The 16,418-nt window shown below is 43.1% G+C and overlaps 1 protein-coding gene across 9 annotated transcripts in view; it reads left to right on the forward strand.

The window, feature by feature from the left end:
* CAST (calpastatin) overlaps window positions 1–16,418 on the forward strand; it is a 124,106-nt gene that overhangs the window by 47,123 nt on the left and 60,565 nt on the right. For 2 of the 9 annotated variants that reach the window (XM_061152061.1, XM_061152062.1), the window contains exon 1: window positions 16–154. The exons of the other annotated variants lie outside the window; for them this stretch is intronic. The gene's annotated coding sequence lies outside the window, so the exon portion shown is untranslated. Of the gene's footprint in view, window positions 1–15; window positions 155–16,418 lie in introns of those variants that run through there. 9 annotated transcript variants of the gene reach the window in all.

A 16,418-nucleotide genomic window follows, 5' to 3' on the forward strand; every position in this document is an offset into this window, starting at 1 on the left:
CCTGCGTCGCGCGTCCCGGGACCGCCCCGCCGCGTCCCTCTCCGCGCGCTCTGCTGCGGCTGCAAACTGAAACCGCGGGGGCCGAGCGCCACCGGGAATGCAGACGTCCCCCAAGCCCGGCTGAAGTCTCCGGGGCTCCGAAGCCGGACGCAGAGTGAGTACTGATTTCGGCCGCTTGCCCCGAGGCTGCGGCGGCTTCCGGGCCGGCGGGCTCCCAGCGCCTGGACGTGCGCCCTGACCAGTCTCTCGACCTTTAAGACCCATCGCCTTCCAGTGGGTTCTAAGCTCCCTTGGGTTACCTGCCGACCCCTCCTCCGTCGGTGCCGCTGTGGCCGGCTGCTGGACTGGGAACGAATCTGCTACAGGGTAGGGTTCCAAAACCAGGGATTTGTGTGACCTGGAAAAAATGCTGAAAGACAAAAAAAAAAAAAAAAAAGAGCGAGCAGCCGCTCCGTGGATTCGGTTTGGCCCTGTGATCTGGAGGGTTAGACCCCGTCCGCTCCCCGCGCCCTGCCCGCTCCGCCGTGGTGACCTCCGTTTTAGAGAATGACCTCACTGTGTGTAACCTCTCCGTGTACCTGATAACGTGCTGGGTGTGGCGTGGCCGATGTTGTGACTTGTTTTGGTTCTGTTTCCTTGAACTCAACCTGAGGCTGTGGTCGGATGACATCACTGAACGGTGCTCTGTACCTGTCTTTCAAGAATGCAAAATGTTTTCGTGGGGATTTGACAGTCTCTTCGGCGCTGTCAGGGTGGTCCCGTGCCTCAGTTACAAACGCGTACGGGGCTGGTTCTTTATTCCCATTTTACAGCTTGAGAGAAGAAGGCTGAGAGTTTAAGAAGCGTCCTCCAAGGGTGGGACCTTGGGGCCTCTGACTAGTCCCCTAGGGAATCCACCTGTACCTACATCAGAGGAATGGGACTGCTTAATTGGCAGTTCTGGAAAGTTCCTGCTATATGAGATGTTTTCGAGAGGGAAAACCTCTGCATTGCAGGGAGGGCCGATAAGGAGTGGCACCTGCTATTTACAGCCGGCAAGTTTATTTTCTAATGAAGAGTGCCTCTTCCTGACATGTTTGTGGGAACTGAATTTAACTTTTGCACGCTGATTTTTCAGTATCTAAAGGGTATTTATTGCTGGGAATGCGGTGGGGAGGAGATTGCTGCCTGTGTAAGATTAAAACAGAATAGTGACATTTGGCAAAATCATGCTAGATTAGCCAAGGCTACATCTGCCTGCTGATGCAGAAGGGGTAGCTGGCCAATAGCAGTGAGGAAGGAGCGCGAATCCTGGTACAGGCAGCAAGAACCCTTGATGACTGTTTAAAAAAAAAAGTGAACTTTGCAGACTGCCTGATGTGTTTACGAAACAGTGCCTTCGATTGTAAACATTGTCTGTTACAGTTCTCATGCTTTGAGAGAAGATTCTCAGTGGGGAGAGGAGTTTATTAATGGTAGGTTAGGTTTCTTGATTGTCCATGAATTGGCTGAGTATAATTCTTCTCTCAGCAATGAAGATTTAAAAGAGAACAAGTAAACTGATCATTTGAAAAAGATTTAGGAAAACATGGGAAGTTAATTTGAACTGAGCTCGTAAAGTCAGCCAAATATTTGTGTTCCTATTTATTGTTTATAATAACAGCTATCTGTAATGCATCACTACTTCTTAGCTGGAAGTATTTACTTTTCCCACAATATGAACCACTTAATGGTTCAGTCCTATTTAAATAAAAAGCCCACAACCTATGTTCTCTTGTGTACATAGATATCTTTGTCTCTTCTCTTTACCTCATAGTGCCCTCATTTTGGAGACTGTTTGAATCTGGGATATGTGTTTTAGCATCAGTGTGCCTGGCCTCATAAGAAAGAGCTATTTTATCCTGTAGTTTTTTAATATATTGAATTAATAATCTGCATACTGAGAAAGTACAATGGGTCTTCACAAACAGTTGTGTTTTATTTTTTGCTCTGTGAATAGCTTTTAACTGAAAAATGTCAGTCACCCAGTGTTTCTCAACAGAGTACTAATGGCATTTGGGTTGACAGTTCTTAACTGGGCGGGGCTGTGTTGTTCCCACTAAATGCCAGAGCGTGACAAAAACGCTCTCGTGCACACATTTTAAAATACCCCTTCATTGGGTGCTGCTTCCCCTGGTTAAGACCAGTTGATACATTATTTTTATGGAGAGCCAGAAATGTAATTACTCAGTCCCATTGTCTCCAATCTTTAAGGGTCCGTTACAGCATCTCTTAAGACAGGTTGACTTCTGAGCAAGTCCATACATACATCTGAACCTTGGAGATTTGGGTGGTGGCTATGTGTAATCCTATTGCTAAAGTGACATTGTTAGCCGTGTGCCCTCCTGTCCACATTCGGCAAGAATAATAAATTATTAGCAAGTGACTTTAATAGGTTTCAGAAAAAGAACAGATCAACACAATCTGTATTAAATCAGCGTATTGGCTCAGGGGTTAAGATTCCGCCTGCCAAGCAGAAGACGTGGGTTCTATCTCGGGGTTGGAAAGATCCCCTGGAGAAGGAAATGGCAATCCACTCCAGTTTTCTTGCCTGGAGAATCCCATGGATGGAGGAGCCTGGCAGGCTACAGTCCATGGGGTCACAAAAGAGCCAGACACGACTTAGTGACTGAACAGCAAAAAAAAAAAATCAGCATTAATAGTTATAACTACACTTACTGATAATTATTGTGTTCTAGGCATGTGTCGAGCACTTTACATGATCTGATGATGAGAAAGGGAGGAGGTAGATACCCTTATCATGCCCACTTTACAGATCAAGAGAGTAAGAGCCTGATCTTTTAACTACTGCCCTGTGTTATTTCTCAGGACATGTTTAACAGCTCTCCATAAAATACTTCCTAAAAAAGTGAGTTTTAGTGGGTGAAGTTAATACACACTAAAGTCTCATTTGACTATATCATCTCATTTGGCTGTGGTTACTTCTGTTCTTAGAATACCAGATTTTTACTCTACTGTGAGCGCTTTGAAGACAAGAGCCACATCTTTGGACCACCATTGCATCTTCCATGGTGCCTTCTGCATAGTAATTGCTCAATAAATGTTTGTTGAATTGAAAAAGAGATGATTTTTTTTCTCAATATGAACAGAGCCCTAAGATACTGTTGGGCGAGTATAGAGATTTATCCTAGGTAGGCAGAAAAGGGAAAACAATATTTGTGTTTGTTCTCTAAGCTTTATGAGCATTTACAGCTTAACATCTGTTTGTCCATTAGCTAAAGATTGGGTAATCGAAAAAGATCCATAATGAACTCTTTTTGTTTAACTTCTACAATGGTCCCCACGTGGTGCTGAGGATACAGATGTGAAGTATGGCCCATATAACAAATATAAAAACACAGTGTAAAAAGTGCTAAAAAGCATTGCTATCAAGGTGCTGTGAAGCAGTGCAAGTTTGAGGGAAGGGGGATGAGGTTAAGCTTGGGCCTGTTTTTCTGGGAATAAACATTAGTAAAATGAGTCCCTTAAAGGAGATCTGTAACCAGTCAGTTCAAGACTGGCCTCTTCAGAGATCGGAATACATCCAACTTCCCAAGCATTGGCTCGCCTCATTCATTATTTTCTTGATCCCATCTTTCCAGACTTGCCCCTAACTACCAGTGGAGTTACTCTGATCTCCCCCTCTGCACACTTTTCCGTATGCTGTTATGTGGGACTGAGAGTTTTGATTCATTTTAGGGCTCTCTCGTGAGACTTTCTTGACAACTGTCCCCTGCAGACAGGATTCCCATCAGGTGTCAATGATAACCTGAGATTTCCATTTGTCCTGCGCAGTGCACAGATTAACTGGAGACTCCATAGCTGCCTGAGTCTGTGCTGTCTGTCTTCCAAACCAGCTTTGAGGGTGACAGGTCATCGTGTTCATCTTCCCGTTGCTTCACAACCCAAGCTGAGATGCAGGGAGGGCAGACAAGCTCATCAACAGGGTAACCTGCCCCTGCATTCCAGACACTTACCTCTCAGGGCACATTGTCTGCATTTCGTTTCTTGTTGAATATTTTGGGTTTGTCAGCTGCCACATGGTGGATACATATCCTTAGAAAAACGAGGAAGAAGCTCAGATGCTCATCTGCTCACCCTTTATCATTTTTATTGATTCCTTCGCTAGCAATAATTGGCACACCTTAGTTACACAGGTGCCTCTTGGTCTCTTTTGTTGATAGTGTTTGTTTATTTTCCCTTAGAGGCCTTTGCAACTCCTACAAAATTGTAACAGTTTTATTTGGGAGGATTTTTTATATGTTGGAAAGAAGCTTTGGGTCTGCTTTTACTGATTAATCAAGTGAACTTTGGTAAACAGGTTTCTTTTACATATTGCCAATGCACTTATAATTATCCTCAGTTCTCTAGGTCCCATGGTACATACTGATCATAATGGCCAAGACGTGGGTGAGTGGTGATGACTCTGTGGCTCATCATCATCCGAGTTCTGGAACGTGAGGAGTTTCCCAGGAAATAATTGTAATACTAAGCAACAGGGAAGCTGAGTATAACTGAAGCAGGGCTTCCTTAATTGCACAGAGCTGTGTTTTAGCAGCGGGGTCTCCTCAGAGGAGAGAAGTTTCTTGGTTCTCAAATAGAAAACGCAGTCCAGTGGGATAATCCCAGGCTAATCCATGGGCCTGGGACTCTGCTGACCCGTGTTCTGGGCTTGTACTTCCTCCTCCCCCTTGGAATGCTCGAATACAGTGCTTCATGATACGAAGTCTGGGAAGCATCTGTGTGAATTTCACCTGGGATCCTTAATTAAAAATGGAGATTGCCCAGGTCGCACCTCAGACCTACCCAGTCAGCATCGCTGGAATCTATGGCCCAGTAAGCTTTCAAAGTAAATCCTTAAACCTGTAAAAGTGGAATGCGCGCTGCTTTAAGAAGGGAGTTGGCTCACCAGAGTCTGTCTGTGAGCAGCAGTGCGGTGCCGTCTTGCTGAGAGCTGTGGCTCTTCTACTCACAGAAGCTGAGACTTCTGAGCCATCCTGAGGGGCCTCCATAAACCGACCTCACTGATGTTCGTGGCCCTCTGTTGGTGCCTAAGAAAGGGCCCGAACCACTCCTCTTTCAAAGCTATTATAAGAGAAGGCACCCGGGTGAGTGTGCAGGCGTACTCTTTGCACTCTGTCATGGATTGAGCTCCTCAGTATAAATACCTTGATGAGCCCTCGATCCCTCCAGAGTTGTCTAGAATAGAGTTGCTGGGGCAGAAAGTTGCTCCTACAGAGAAACCAGAGACTCAGTCTCCTGCATATTATTTCTTCATTAGCTGTACTAAGGGTGGCCACAGTAGCAGAGAGTAGAATTATTTGTATGCTTTTCAGTTGTCTGAGTCTTTTCTGTTTCCTTCTTATTGTGGAATGGGAAATTCTGTTTATATCTAACAAGGCAAATAAAATCATCTAATATAATGCCAGTACCATGTCTTGTCATCATCAGAGTCCTGGGATATATGCTTTTAGACATGCTTCTTTTCATAATATTTTGTTTGCAGAGATGCATGAGGTTCAGAGGGCTTGGTCTACAGCAGGGAACTGAAACTTGTGGCCAGAATTTTCATCTTCCAGAATTCTCAACTTCTCTTTTAAACTCACCATCTCTTGACTTAGCTCTTTATTTAATTAATGTTTTAATGTTAAATTTTATACAGTATTTCTATGTGTCTAGAACAGAAAGGGACTCTTGAATCAGAATTCAGATTAATTTTATTAAGCCTGAGCAATGTTTTTAAACCATTTGAAAGCCTTTAGATAAAACTGCATGTTCTATTTTGTCATTGAAGCCTCCTACCCCCTCTTCATTCTGGCCTGATAACACTCATTCACATCCCCCAACGTATATTTTCATTTGAGTATTAGACTCCTGATCTACAGAGATAGGCAAATATTATTTTTCTGAAAAATTTTCAGAAAAAAATTTCACTTTTTCTCATAAATCCTTGGAACTGAGCTATATACTAGATGTGTGGATATGTGTAGCATTAAGAGTTCCACTAGTGGGCCAGAATATCTGCCTATAAGATGACAACACTGTTGAGCTTGGCGAAGTCTGTATTCTATATTTTTCTAGTGTAAGAAGGATTTACACTACAGGCATAATCCCAGTTATCAATTGTCCTCAGAGTTTACGGTCATGAGATTGGAGAAGACAGATACTCTTGGGGTATTGCAGGACTGTTTTTTGAGGGAGCATCTATGCTGTTTAGTAGTCTGGACTGGCCATGTCAGCAGCATAAATCTTCCTTTCAAAACCAGCTGGAAAGTACTTTTGAAAAGTAATTTTGTGAATCTAACTTATTATCTAAGGAATTCTGGTACCTTTCTCTTGACCAAATGAAAGCATGAAGAGACTTAAGTTTGTTATGGGAAGAAAAGTGCCCATGGATAATAACAGATGGTTTTAATAGAAAATGGTGGTCATTCCACCAACCCCCTATAAAGCCATCTCCTTTAAAACTACCTAAAGCAGTCATTCTCAATGTCTAAGAGTTTCAGAATCCCCTGGGGGGCTCACAGCTTTTTAGGCTGTAACCCTTCCTCTCTCTTCCTCCTGCCTTATGCTTTTGGACAAACTCCTTTGCAAGTTTCTAAGTATTCATTGTTGCCCTTCCCCTCCCCACACAGTGCCCATGAGTGCTTCTGCTCCTGGGCCAAAAAACACTGAAAAGTGAAAGTCGCTCAGTCGTGTCTGACTCTTCGCAACCCCATGGACTCCCTGTAGCCCACCAGGCTCCTTTGTCCATGGCCTTCTTTCTCCAGATAAGAGTACTGGAGTGGGTAGCCATTCTGTTCTCCAGGGGATCTTCCGGCCCAGGGATCGAACTCAGATCTCCTGCGTTGCAGGCAGATTCTTTACCGCCTGAGCCACCAGGGAAGCCCCCAAACCACTGAGCTAGGTGTTAATCGGCTGTGACCGCCAATTCTGAGACCCTCCCTGAAGCAGACAGATAGAACCCTGGTCCCCAGAACTTCTCGTTAAAAATGCCAGAGATAAAAGCCCAGAACTGTTGCTCCTTGATGAACCATGTGAAGAACACGGCCGAATTAGCAAGCCTGTCCCTCAACAAGCTGGCGAGCCTGCTGGGGAACACTTCAAGTGCCAGGCAGCTCTGTGATTTCTTTCACAGCTCCTATGCAAAGGTCCTGTCCAGAGGGGAATTGAAAAACTAAGCAAGTGCTGCCTGTTCTCTTAGCCTGTGATTGTGCTTCTCAGCTGCTCTTTGCCTGCCCTCCACAGGTCTTTATTAATTATTAGCCCATAGTAAAGAATCCGCCTGCCAGTGCAGGAGACATGGGCTCAGTCCCTAGGTCAGGAAGATCCCCTGGAGAAGGAAATGGCAACCGACTCCAGTATTCTTCCCTGGAGAATCCCGTGGACAGAGGAGCCTGGGGAGCAAGAGTCAGACACGACTCAGTGACTAAATGAACAACAAAGGTGTTAATGCTTGACCTGGCACAGTCCAATAGCTTGATAGAACATTCATTGCCAGCAATCTTTATGTATAATTTTAGTATAAAAAATTTAAATATGTATGGATTCCTGCATATTTCACATAGTTTCACTGATTAAAATTAGTGATCATTCTTCCCTAGCAATATTATAAAATTATATCATCTTTTCTGTGATGTCCTACTGTAACTTGAGTTTTAAGTCTGTCGGTTCATTAGCTAATTATTGTTAGAAATTTTAGCCATAAAGTGTCCACACATTTTAGAGATCATAAAGGAAAGGCTCCCCTCTTTTGGCTTTCGAGTTTGAGTTCTTCCTTGGTTCAAGAACTTTTTTCAATTATTACAGTAATGGGTGCTGAATTAGTCTCAAATAGTGTTCTTGTGGTAGGATTCCTAGCCTGGCAAATTATAACTGTCTCATTCTCTAGTCCTCTGACAATCATATTCTTACACCTCTTCATGAATTTCCAAAGATTGAATGTGATGAACACTGATCTACATATCTGCAGTTAAAATCTTGGCAAAATACCCCAGTTGATTTCCAGTTGAACTAGTGATAAACCGTAACTTTTCTCTGTGTGTATAACCTCTCCACATTCTTCTACTAACCAATGAACTGAAGATTTGGTTACTATTTAGAATGGAGAGACAACCGATAGGAAAAAAACGATTAACAAAGGACATTCTGATAATCTGTAGATAATTCTGGAATGCTATGGGAGAGGGGTTAGGTCCAGCAGTATGTATGTAGTTTGGAGAAGTTCTCCATGATCTAGATAAATAGAAAATAAATGAAAAGAAGAAAAGCCAACTGTTTATTAATTTGTTAAACAACTACTGTGCTAAGTGATTTATAGATTTCATTTAATCCTCTTAAGAGTTGCATATTTTGCAACTAGATAAATGGGTATTAGGACAGTTTTTAAAATGAGAAGACTAAGGCTTAGATTAAATAACTTACCCTGGGTCACATAGATAGCAAGGTTCTATTTGATTCCAATGCCTTTTTCAGTAGACCAGTCTTATAAAATCCTAGATTCAGTCATTCATATTCAGGCAGTTTAAATAACTGAGAGAGGAATTTGTATCTAAATTCAGAAAAGCACTAGAAATTGATATTATGCCCTCAATATTATGCTCAATATCTTAATGCTGTGGAAATTCTGATTGATTAAATTTCCTGCTTCTGTGAAAGAGTATATTATACACTGATTGGAATTAGCAAATAAGAGTTTTGTTGAGAGTTTCTTCAGATGTCTTAATGGGCAGTAAAGAAGGAGTAAATTACACATCTGAATATAGTGAAATTTAAAAAAAAAACAGGTAAAATACATAGTGAAAAACACCCTTCTAGTGTCGGAATGCAGAACTTTTGCTCAGACTTAAGGATAAGCAGCACTGTTCATATTTTTACAAATTTTTTACATATTTAAAATGAAACCTATTTAAAAATCAATTCTCCTATTCTATTGAATTTTTTTTTTGTTTTAGGGGAAAGTGGGATGAAATGTGGAAGGTATTGATTATTCCCACTGTACAGATGAGGAAACTGAGGCACAAAGCAGTTAGGGAATTTGAGCAAGGTCATACAGCTGGTAGCAGAGCTGGAATTCAGACTCCAGTGGTCAGGCTCCACAGCTGTTCTCCTGACTAAATAACATTACCTCTTTAATATTTGCGAAGATTAAGCTTGCTGTTAGTGTACATTTGTGAATTTGTTTTTCTTACCTGGTTTCTAGAACAATGCTTTATTTCACCCTGCATTTTCATTTTCATTATTTGGAAATCAGCTTGGAGAAGGGAACTTTGTACTAATTCCTGTCATTTAAGTCTTCTTATTAAGAACATGCTTCCCTGAGAAGCCAGCTACAAGAATGGCCACGGGACAGGCTCATCTCTCAGGCACCACGCAACTGGCTCCATCTCCCTGTTTCCTTACAGGTACCTTCTCAGTTTCCTTAAGAGACACTTTGAGCCCGTCATCCCTGTAGAGATTGGGATGGGCCGTTGGTTTTATTACACAGCAATCCATAAAAAGTTCTCATTTCTTTCACACTCTGTTAGGCTTGTGCCTAAGGAATGAATTTGAAAGCCCTCGGAAAACCAAGCTGAAAGGCTCTGAAGCAGCTGTTCCCCAGAGCTCAGAATTTTTCATTCTTGTACGATAATCATATCACCAGTAACCATATATGCTTCAGATGACCTCATAATCTTTTAGGATAAATAAGCAATGCATTTCAGCCCAAAGAAACTTTGGTCATGTAAAATAATATTGCCCTTTCTCTGTTTATATATGAGTGTGTAACTTCTCTAAAGCAGTGGTCACCACTGAAGTGCTTCACCATTCTGAGACTGAGATCTTTTGAAAGTGGAAATCGCTTAGTCGTGTCTGATTCTTTGCGACCCCCCTGGACTATAGTCCATGGAATTCTCCAGGCCAGAATACTGGAGTGGGTAGCCTTTCCCGTCTCCAGGGGATCTTCCCAATCCAGGGATCGAACCCAGGTCTCCTACATTGCAGGCAGATTCTTTAGCAACTGAGCTATCAGGGAAGCCCAGGCAATTGATACTTGTAAAATGATACAAATTACTTTTGTTTACTAATTTATGATGTGCCAGGCCTTATGAACACACCCTCATTAATTCCTCACTACCATCTTATGAGGTAGATGTCACCTTTATACCATTTAACAAATAAAAAAACGCAATCTTGGAAAGCTTAGAACTTCCCTGTAGCTCAGATGGTGAAGAATCTGCGTGCAACATAGGAGACCTGAGTTTGATCCCTTGATTGGGAAGATCCTCTGGAGAAAGGACTGGCAACCCACTCCAGTATTCTTGCCTGGAGAATCCCATGGACAGAAGACCCTGGCAGACTACAGTCCGTGGGGTCACAGAGTCAGACACAAAAATTCAAGCAACTTGTCTGAAGTTACAGATAGTGTGATTCCCCAGGTCCGTGGAACTCCAGAAGCTAAACTCCTGTGTTTCCCATTTGAACATCTATGATTGGGTACATAAGCTTTATGTGTTTATAGCGTATCATATTAGAGTTGCAGAACTGTGGAGTTCTCAAGCCTGACAGTTTACAAATGAGGAAACTGTGTTCTAGAGAGGTGAAGACTTAAGTTCAAAGAACTTGTCATGGGCTGTCTTCCTCATTGTTCATTGTGTCGCTTCTAATCTGCTTAAATTGCGTGACTCACAAGCTTAAGAATGTCCTAGCCAAGCAAACCTTTTCTAGGGGAGGGACCACAAGAAGAAAGTAGGATGTCTTTTCTGGGTCTAACTTCTCTAGCTTGTTTGGGGCAGCCAAAGTAAGACACAGTTGGAATTATTCATGCATCAAGTAAAATAACCGGGCTCTCTAAGGCATGAACACAACTTTAAAAAGAAAAAAAAGCTGCATTGCTCCTCTTTGATGACGAATCCAGGCTGTGTGGCTTGCTCTCTTCCTCGCCTACAACATAATCAGCCCTGGGGGGTAGGGAAGGGGAACACTGGAAAAGTGGGGCTCACAAAGCAATGAAAATGAAACAGTTGTCTTAGGATACCGAACTTCATGCCTTTTGTGGCCTTTTTCCTAAGCGTTTGAGGTGCTCCTGTGTCGCAGCTCATAATCAGACACTCACAGGGTGTGGCCAAATGTTCTAAGGTCTCTCGGGCTTGGATTTTGATCACAGATCAGCTGTGGCTACTGTTCCGGTTGCCAGGCAACATGTGGATGTTTATTTTGAGGTCTGCCCACAGGGTTGCATCAGAGGCCAAGGATGCATGTGCTCTCCACTTCCCAGAGCAAGCAGAGCTCAGGCTTTCTATTTTTATCTTAAGGCTGTGCAGTCCCTTTTAATATATTTCATGAGTGTATAGCATCCTCAGCCTGGATAGAATCACTTTCTGTTTTCCCCAGGCAGTGTTCAGGTCGCCTCGTTTTGCCATGCTCTACTTTATCCAGCCGGTCCGACTCCAGACTGATGATCTCTGGCACTTCCCCGCCTCTGAGTCTTGCTCAAGCTGCTTTGCTCATCTGGAATGACTACCCTGTCCTTGGCTCCATCTCTTTGTTTTGTAAAACTAAAATTTTTCATCTTACTTTTCGAAAGTAGGAGAGTAAACTTGTTATAGCAAAAAGCTTATGGACCTTATTGTCAGTGTCTGTGTTCAAATCTAAGTTCTATAGCTTCTGAACTGTGAGATCTTAGGTAAGTGACCTAACTTCTCTGAGCCTCAGTTTTCTTCTTTGTAAAATGCAGATGATAATGAGTGGGTCCTAGGATTTTATAAAGATACACTAAAATCGGATGCCTAAAGCACCTGCACATTGAAGGTTCTATAGTCCTTACCTCCCGATCACAACTGCCATTAATACTAAGTAAATTGTTCCCACCTCCTCTGTGAAGTTTTCCCTAGCCGTCTTCAAACCTGCATCTCAGAAATACAGTCTCCCTCTTCTGATCTCTTATAAGTTGGTGTTGTCCTTAGGGTCCTCTCACAGTTGACCTGGTCTCATATTGCACACGTGCGGAGGTGGAAGTTGGTACCCTAACTAGGTCTGCTGGCACAAAGCCATGTTCTCCCTGAAAGAGGTGGCTCAGCTTCATTCATAAATGACCCATTTCATGGGAATCAGGGTTTTTGTTAGGATTAAATATTATGCTTTGTTAGGTAACTGAACTGTGGTTCTCTTGAGAAGCATCATTATTATGGTAAATAATTAAAAGCATCTTGAGACAAGATGGCCTGTCATGGTGTGACTGCAGGGCAAACAATAGACAGTTAAACATCTGAATATTCATTTCCTAAAGTGAACAGTCCATCCCCATAAACGTGTTCTCACTCGGTCCATGAATGGTGTCTCTGCAGAACAGCAGTGCTTTCTTTAGAAAGCCCCTCATGGGCCATCTATTATTTGTTCCAGGTGTCTCACAGAAGCCGCTAGGGTTTTTTTGTGTGCCTCTGAGTTTTTTTTTTTTTTTTAAGTTACACAACTGCTGGGTAATGCCAGTAAGGATATAGAAGACTAGATGTTTGTTTTCCCAGCTTGTTTTCTGACCTGTGCTTTAAACAAAATTTCTGGTGATTGAATAAAACTAATAAAATGTTGCTTTTGAGCCATCACATAATACTCATGTTTATTCATGTACAAATTCATACATTAATTTATTTAACAAATACTTATTAAGCACCTGTTGTGTGCAACATTTGGGTATGCGCTGCTGCTGAGACAGGCATGGTCCCTGGCCTCGTGGAGTTCAAGTTTGGGTCTCTGGCAGAAACTATAAAAAAGAAGTTTTTAAAGAAAATCTATTATTTTTTCTTTCATATTTTTTAGATGCATCATTAAAATAAGAATCTCATTATGGTTCAGAAACAAATTATACATTTCTCTCATGCATCTAGCAGACCTAACTCAAACTTAGTTACTGATTTGTCAGAACGTCTTAGTTTTAAAATTTTTTAATATTTGTTTTGTGCTTTGCTCAAATTTCCCTAGTATTTGGTATCTGACTCTCTCACAGTAACCCTGTGGGGTATATGGTATTCCCATGTGGGAAATAAACGCTCTTTGGGTTTAACTGACTTGCTCATGGACTCATGGCCATAAGAAGCAATCAGATTGAACCTTTCTTCTGGTTTATTAATTATTTTCTTGATTTTAGTTTTCTTTTTTAAAAAAGCAAGGTATTAAAATCATACTTCATTCTTTATTTAAATGAAACTTTGACAATTAGCAAATGGAAGCAAAGATTGGACTCAACAGTGGGTTTTGAGCTCCTCTCTTCTACTGAACACTATGGTGGGCACCTTGGGGAGTGGAGATGATCTGTCTCTTGGTCAGTTTACAGCTTTGTTGATAAGACATGACTGATACCTAGAAGAGATGCAGTAACCCTCAGCAGCATATATGATTAAGTGTTCAAGGAAGAAGTACAAGCCTATAAGAGAGTTGAGAAGATAGGATGAGCTGAAGCAGATATAGGTGTTGTATCTTGAGCTAAGTCTTTCGAGGGAAGGGTAGGAGGAATCTGAGCAGAGAAAGGCTTCTTCGGCCGTGGGGATGGCAAGATGTGAGGCTGAGAGGTGGATGGGAGCATGGTGGTGATGCTAACACTGACTAGCCTTTGTCCAGCATTTGTCACTTCCCATGCATTGTTATAATGGGTTCGTGTACATCAGCTAAGTCTTAAAACAACCCTGTAAGAGAAGAACTTACTCTTCTCATTTTACAGATGAGGACACTGAGGCATAGAGAGGTTAAGGAACCTCTTGAACTTGCACATGAATTCAGTGTTGGCCGAAATTCCTCCAGTCTTGAGTCCAAAGTCCACTCTCGCTGTCTTAGCCAGTGAGTGATGCTGTCTGATGAAGTTCTCCTAAAACAGGAAGGACAGCATCTTGGGGGAGTGGGGAGAGTGATAGGGAGACATGATACGGAACATAGCAAGAGACGCAATGGAATCAGCAGATGAGGTCGAATACGAAGTCTGAAGTTCAGGTGGAAGACATTGGACCTCATCTAGGATGGTGGGAAACCCCCAAGAGCATAGTGTTTCATCAGAGTGGGAACCTGGTATTTATTTCAGATAAATTAGGCAATGATAGAAAGGACTGGGAGCTAGAGGTTGGGGTGGGGTTGGGGCTGGAAGAGATCAAGGCATGAAAGCTATTAGCAAGGACTTGATGTTATGCAGGTGTGGGAGATACCTGATGAGACCAGGAGTGTGGGCAGGAAACCAAAACAGAAGGATGAAATGGTGCTGAGCACTGGAGGCAGCCCTGTGCCGGACCCCAGGTGATTGAGAAGTGAGTTTCCCCCATTACGTCATTGGCCGACTCCAGAGGCAGGTAGTATTACTTTTGTTTTGCAGGTTAGGGCGACGGCTTCTGGGAGAATAATTAAGTGCCGGAGCAGGCATTTGAGCCTGCCTCTTTCTCGATTTCCTCCGTTTAAGGTAAAAATAATGTTTGGTAATAAAGCAAGGCTGCTGTTAAAATGTCGAGAACTGTTCACAGAGGAGACAAAAAAGTCATGGGGATTCCTGCATCTCCAAGGACGCAGGAATATGAGAGAGAAGGCAGAGGGTTGGTGACTACATACTAAAGAACGCAGAGCAGAATGGAGCCAAGTGGAAGAGGCTTCCAGAAGGAAACAGGTCAGAGGGCTGGGCATTGGCCCTGCAGCTCTCCAGGTCACAGTACCCCTGGGGGAGAGGACGGTCAGTGATTCAGAGTGAAACTGCAGATGGACTGTCCAGTGGGGAAGGCTGGCACAGACTTGGGCCGGCGATCTTCATCACCTCCCCAAACAAAGGCAGCTCGGGTGGGAAGGGTGACTGGGCACGCTGGCAGTGAGGGGTGGGGAGAGGAAGCCAGGTCTGGGGTGAGGCGTGGCCTTTGACTCATCTGCTGGCATCCTCTGGGTGCACTCTCTGAACTGAGCTGAGGGCAGGGAGGGCGATCGTGGGGAGGCGGAGAGAGCCGGGGGGAGAGACTGAGGGTCCCCGTGAACCCGCTGACAGTGTCCAGAAAGAAGCTGATAGGAGCCCAAGCAAGTGAAAATACTGTGCCATGGGAGACGGAGAAGTAGAGGGCCAAGGGATTGACGTTTTCATCAGCCGCCCTTCCTGGCAGAAGAGTGAATGAGTCAACCACCTAGGACACCGCCCCTCCTGAAGAAGCCCTTGCTCTCTCAGCTGGGACCTGTAGGTGAGGCCACTGACACCTAGCATTGCAGGATGGCTGGCTTGATCCCACGTCTTGCTTCTTTTCCTGCAGCCTCACGAGGCACCCTGCAGAATCTAGGGAAAGCCTTGGACAGAGACCTGCCTTGAGTAAGAGTAGGGTCAGTAGATGAGTATACCCAGTGCTGATCTTTTAAACGGACCCCAAGGTGGTGGAGGAGACACCTCCAGATGCAATTATGTCATTATCTGTTCGTATAAGGGACTATGTACAAACAAAGCTAGTGGAGCTGATGGAATTCCAGCTGAGCTATTTAAAATCTGAAAAGATGATGCTGTGAAAGTGTTGCAGTCAATATGTTAGCAAATTTGGAAAACCCAGCAGTGGCCACAGGATTGGGAAAGGTCAGTTTTCATTCCAATCCCAAGGAAAGGCAATGCCAAACAATGTTCAAACTACTGTAATTGGGCTCATTTCACACGCTACTAAGGTAATGCTCAAAATCCTTCAAGTTAGGCTTCAGCAGAATGTGAACAGAGAACCTCCAAATGTACAAGCTGGGTTTAGAAAAGGCAGAGGAACCAGAGATCAAATTGCCAACATTTATTGGATCATGGAGAAGGCAAGGGAGTTCCAGAAAATTATCTACTCTAGTTCATTGACTATGCTAAAGGTTTTGACTGTGTAGATCACAACAAACTGTGGGAAACTGTTGAAGAGATGGGAGTACCAGACCACCTTTCCTGTCTCCTCAGAAACCTGTAAGTGGGTCAAGAAGCAACAGTTAGAACTGGACATGGAACAACTGACTGGTTCAAAATTGGAAAAAGAATATGTCAAGGCTGTATGTAGATTGTCACCCTTCTCATTTAACATATGCAGAGTATATTATGTGAAATGCCAGGCTGAATGAATCACAAGCTGGAATCAAGATTGCCAGAAGAAGTATCAACCTCAGATATGCAGATGATACCACCCTTATGGCAGAAAGTAAAGAAAACTAAAGAACCTCTTGATAAGGATGAAAGAGGACAGTGAAAACGTTGGCTTGAACCTGAACATTCAAAAAACTAAGATCATGGCATCTGGTCCCATCACTTCATGGCAAATAGAAGGGGAAAAGTGGAAACAGTGACAGATTCTATTTTCTTGGGCTCCAAAATCAATGTGGATGGTGACTGCAGCCATGGAATTAGAAGATGCTCCTTGGAAGAAAAGCTATGACAAACCCACACAACATATTAAAAAGCAGAG

The sequence above is a fragment of the Dama dama genome, chromosome 9 (assembly GCF_033118175.1).
Source record: "Dama dama isolate Ldn47 chromosome 9, ASM3311817v1, whole genome shotgun sequence".
In the NCBI taxonomy this organism is placed as follows: domain Eukaryota; kingdom Metazoa; phylum Chordata; class Mammalia; order Artiodactyla; family Cervidae; genus Dama; species Dama dama.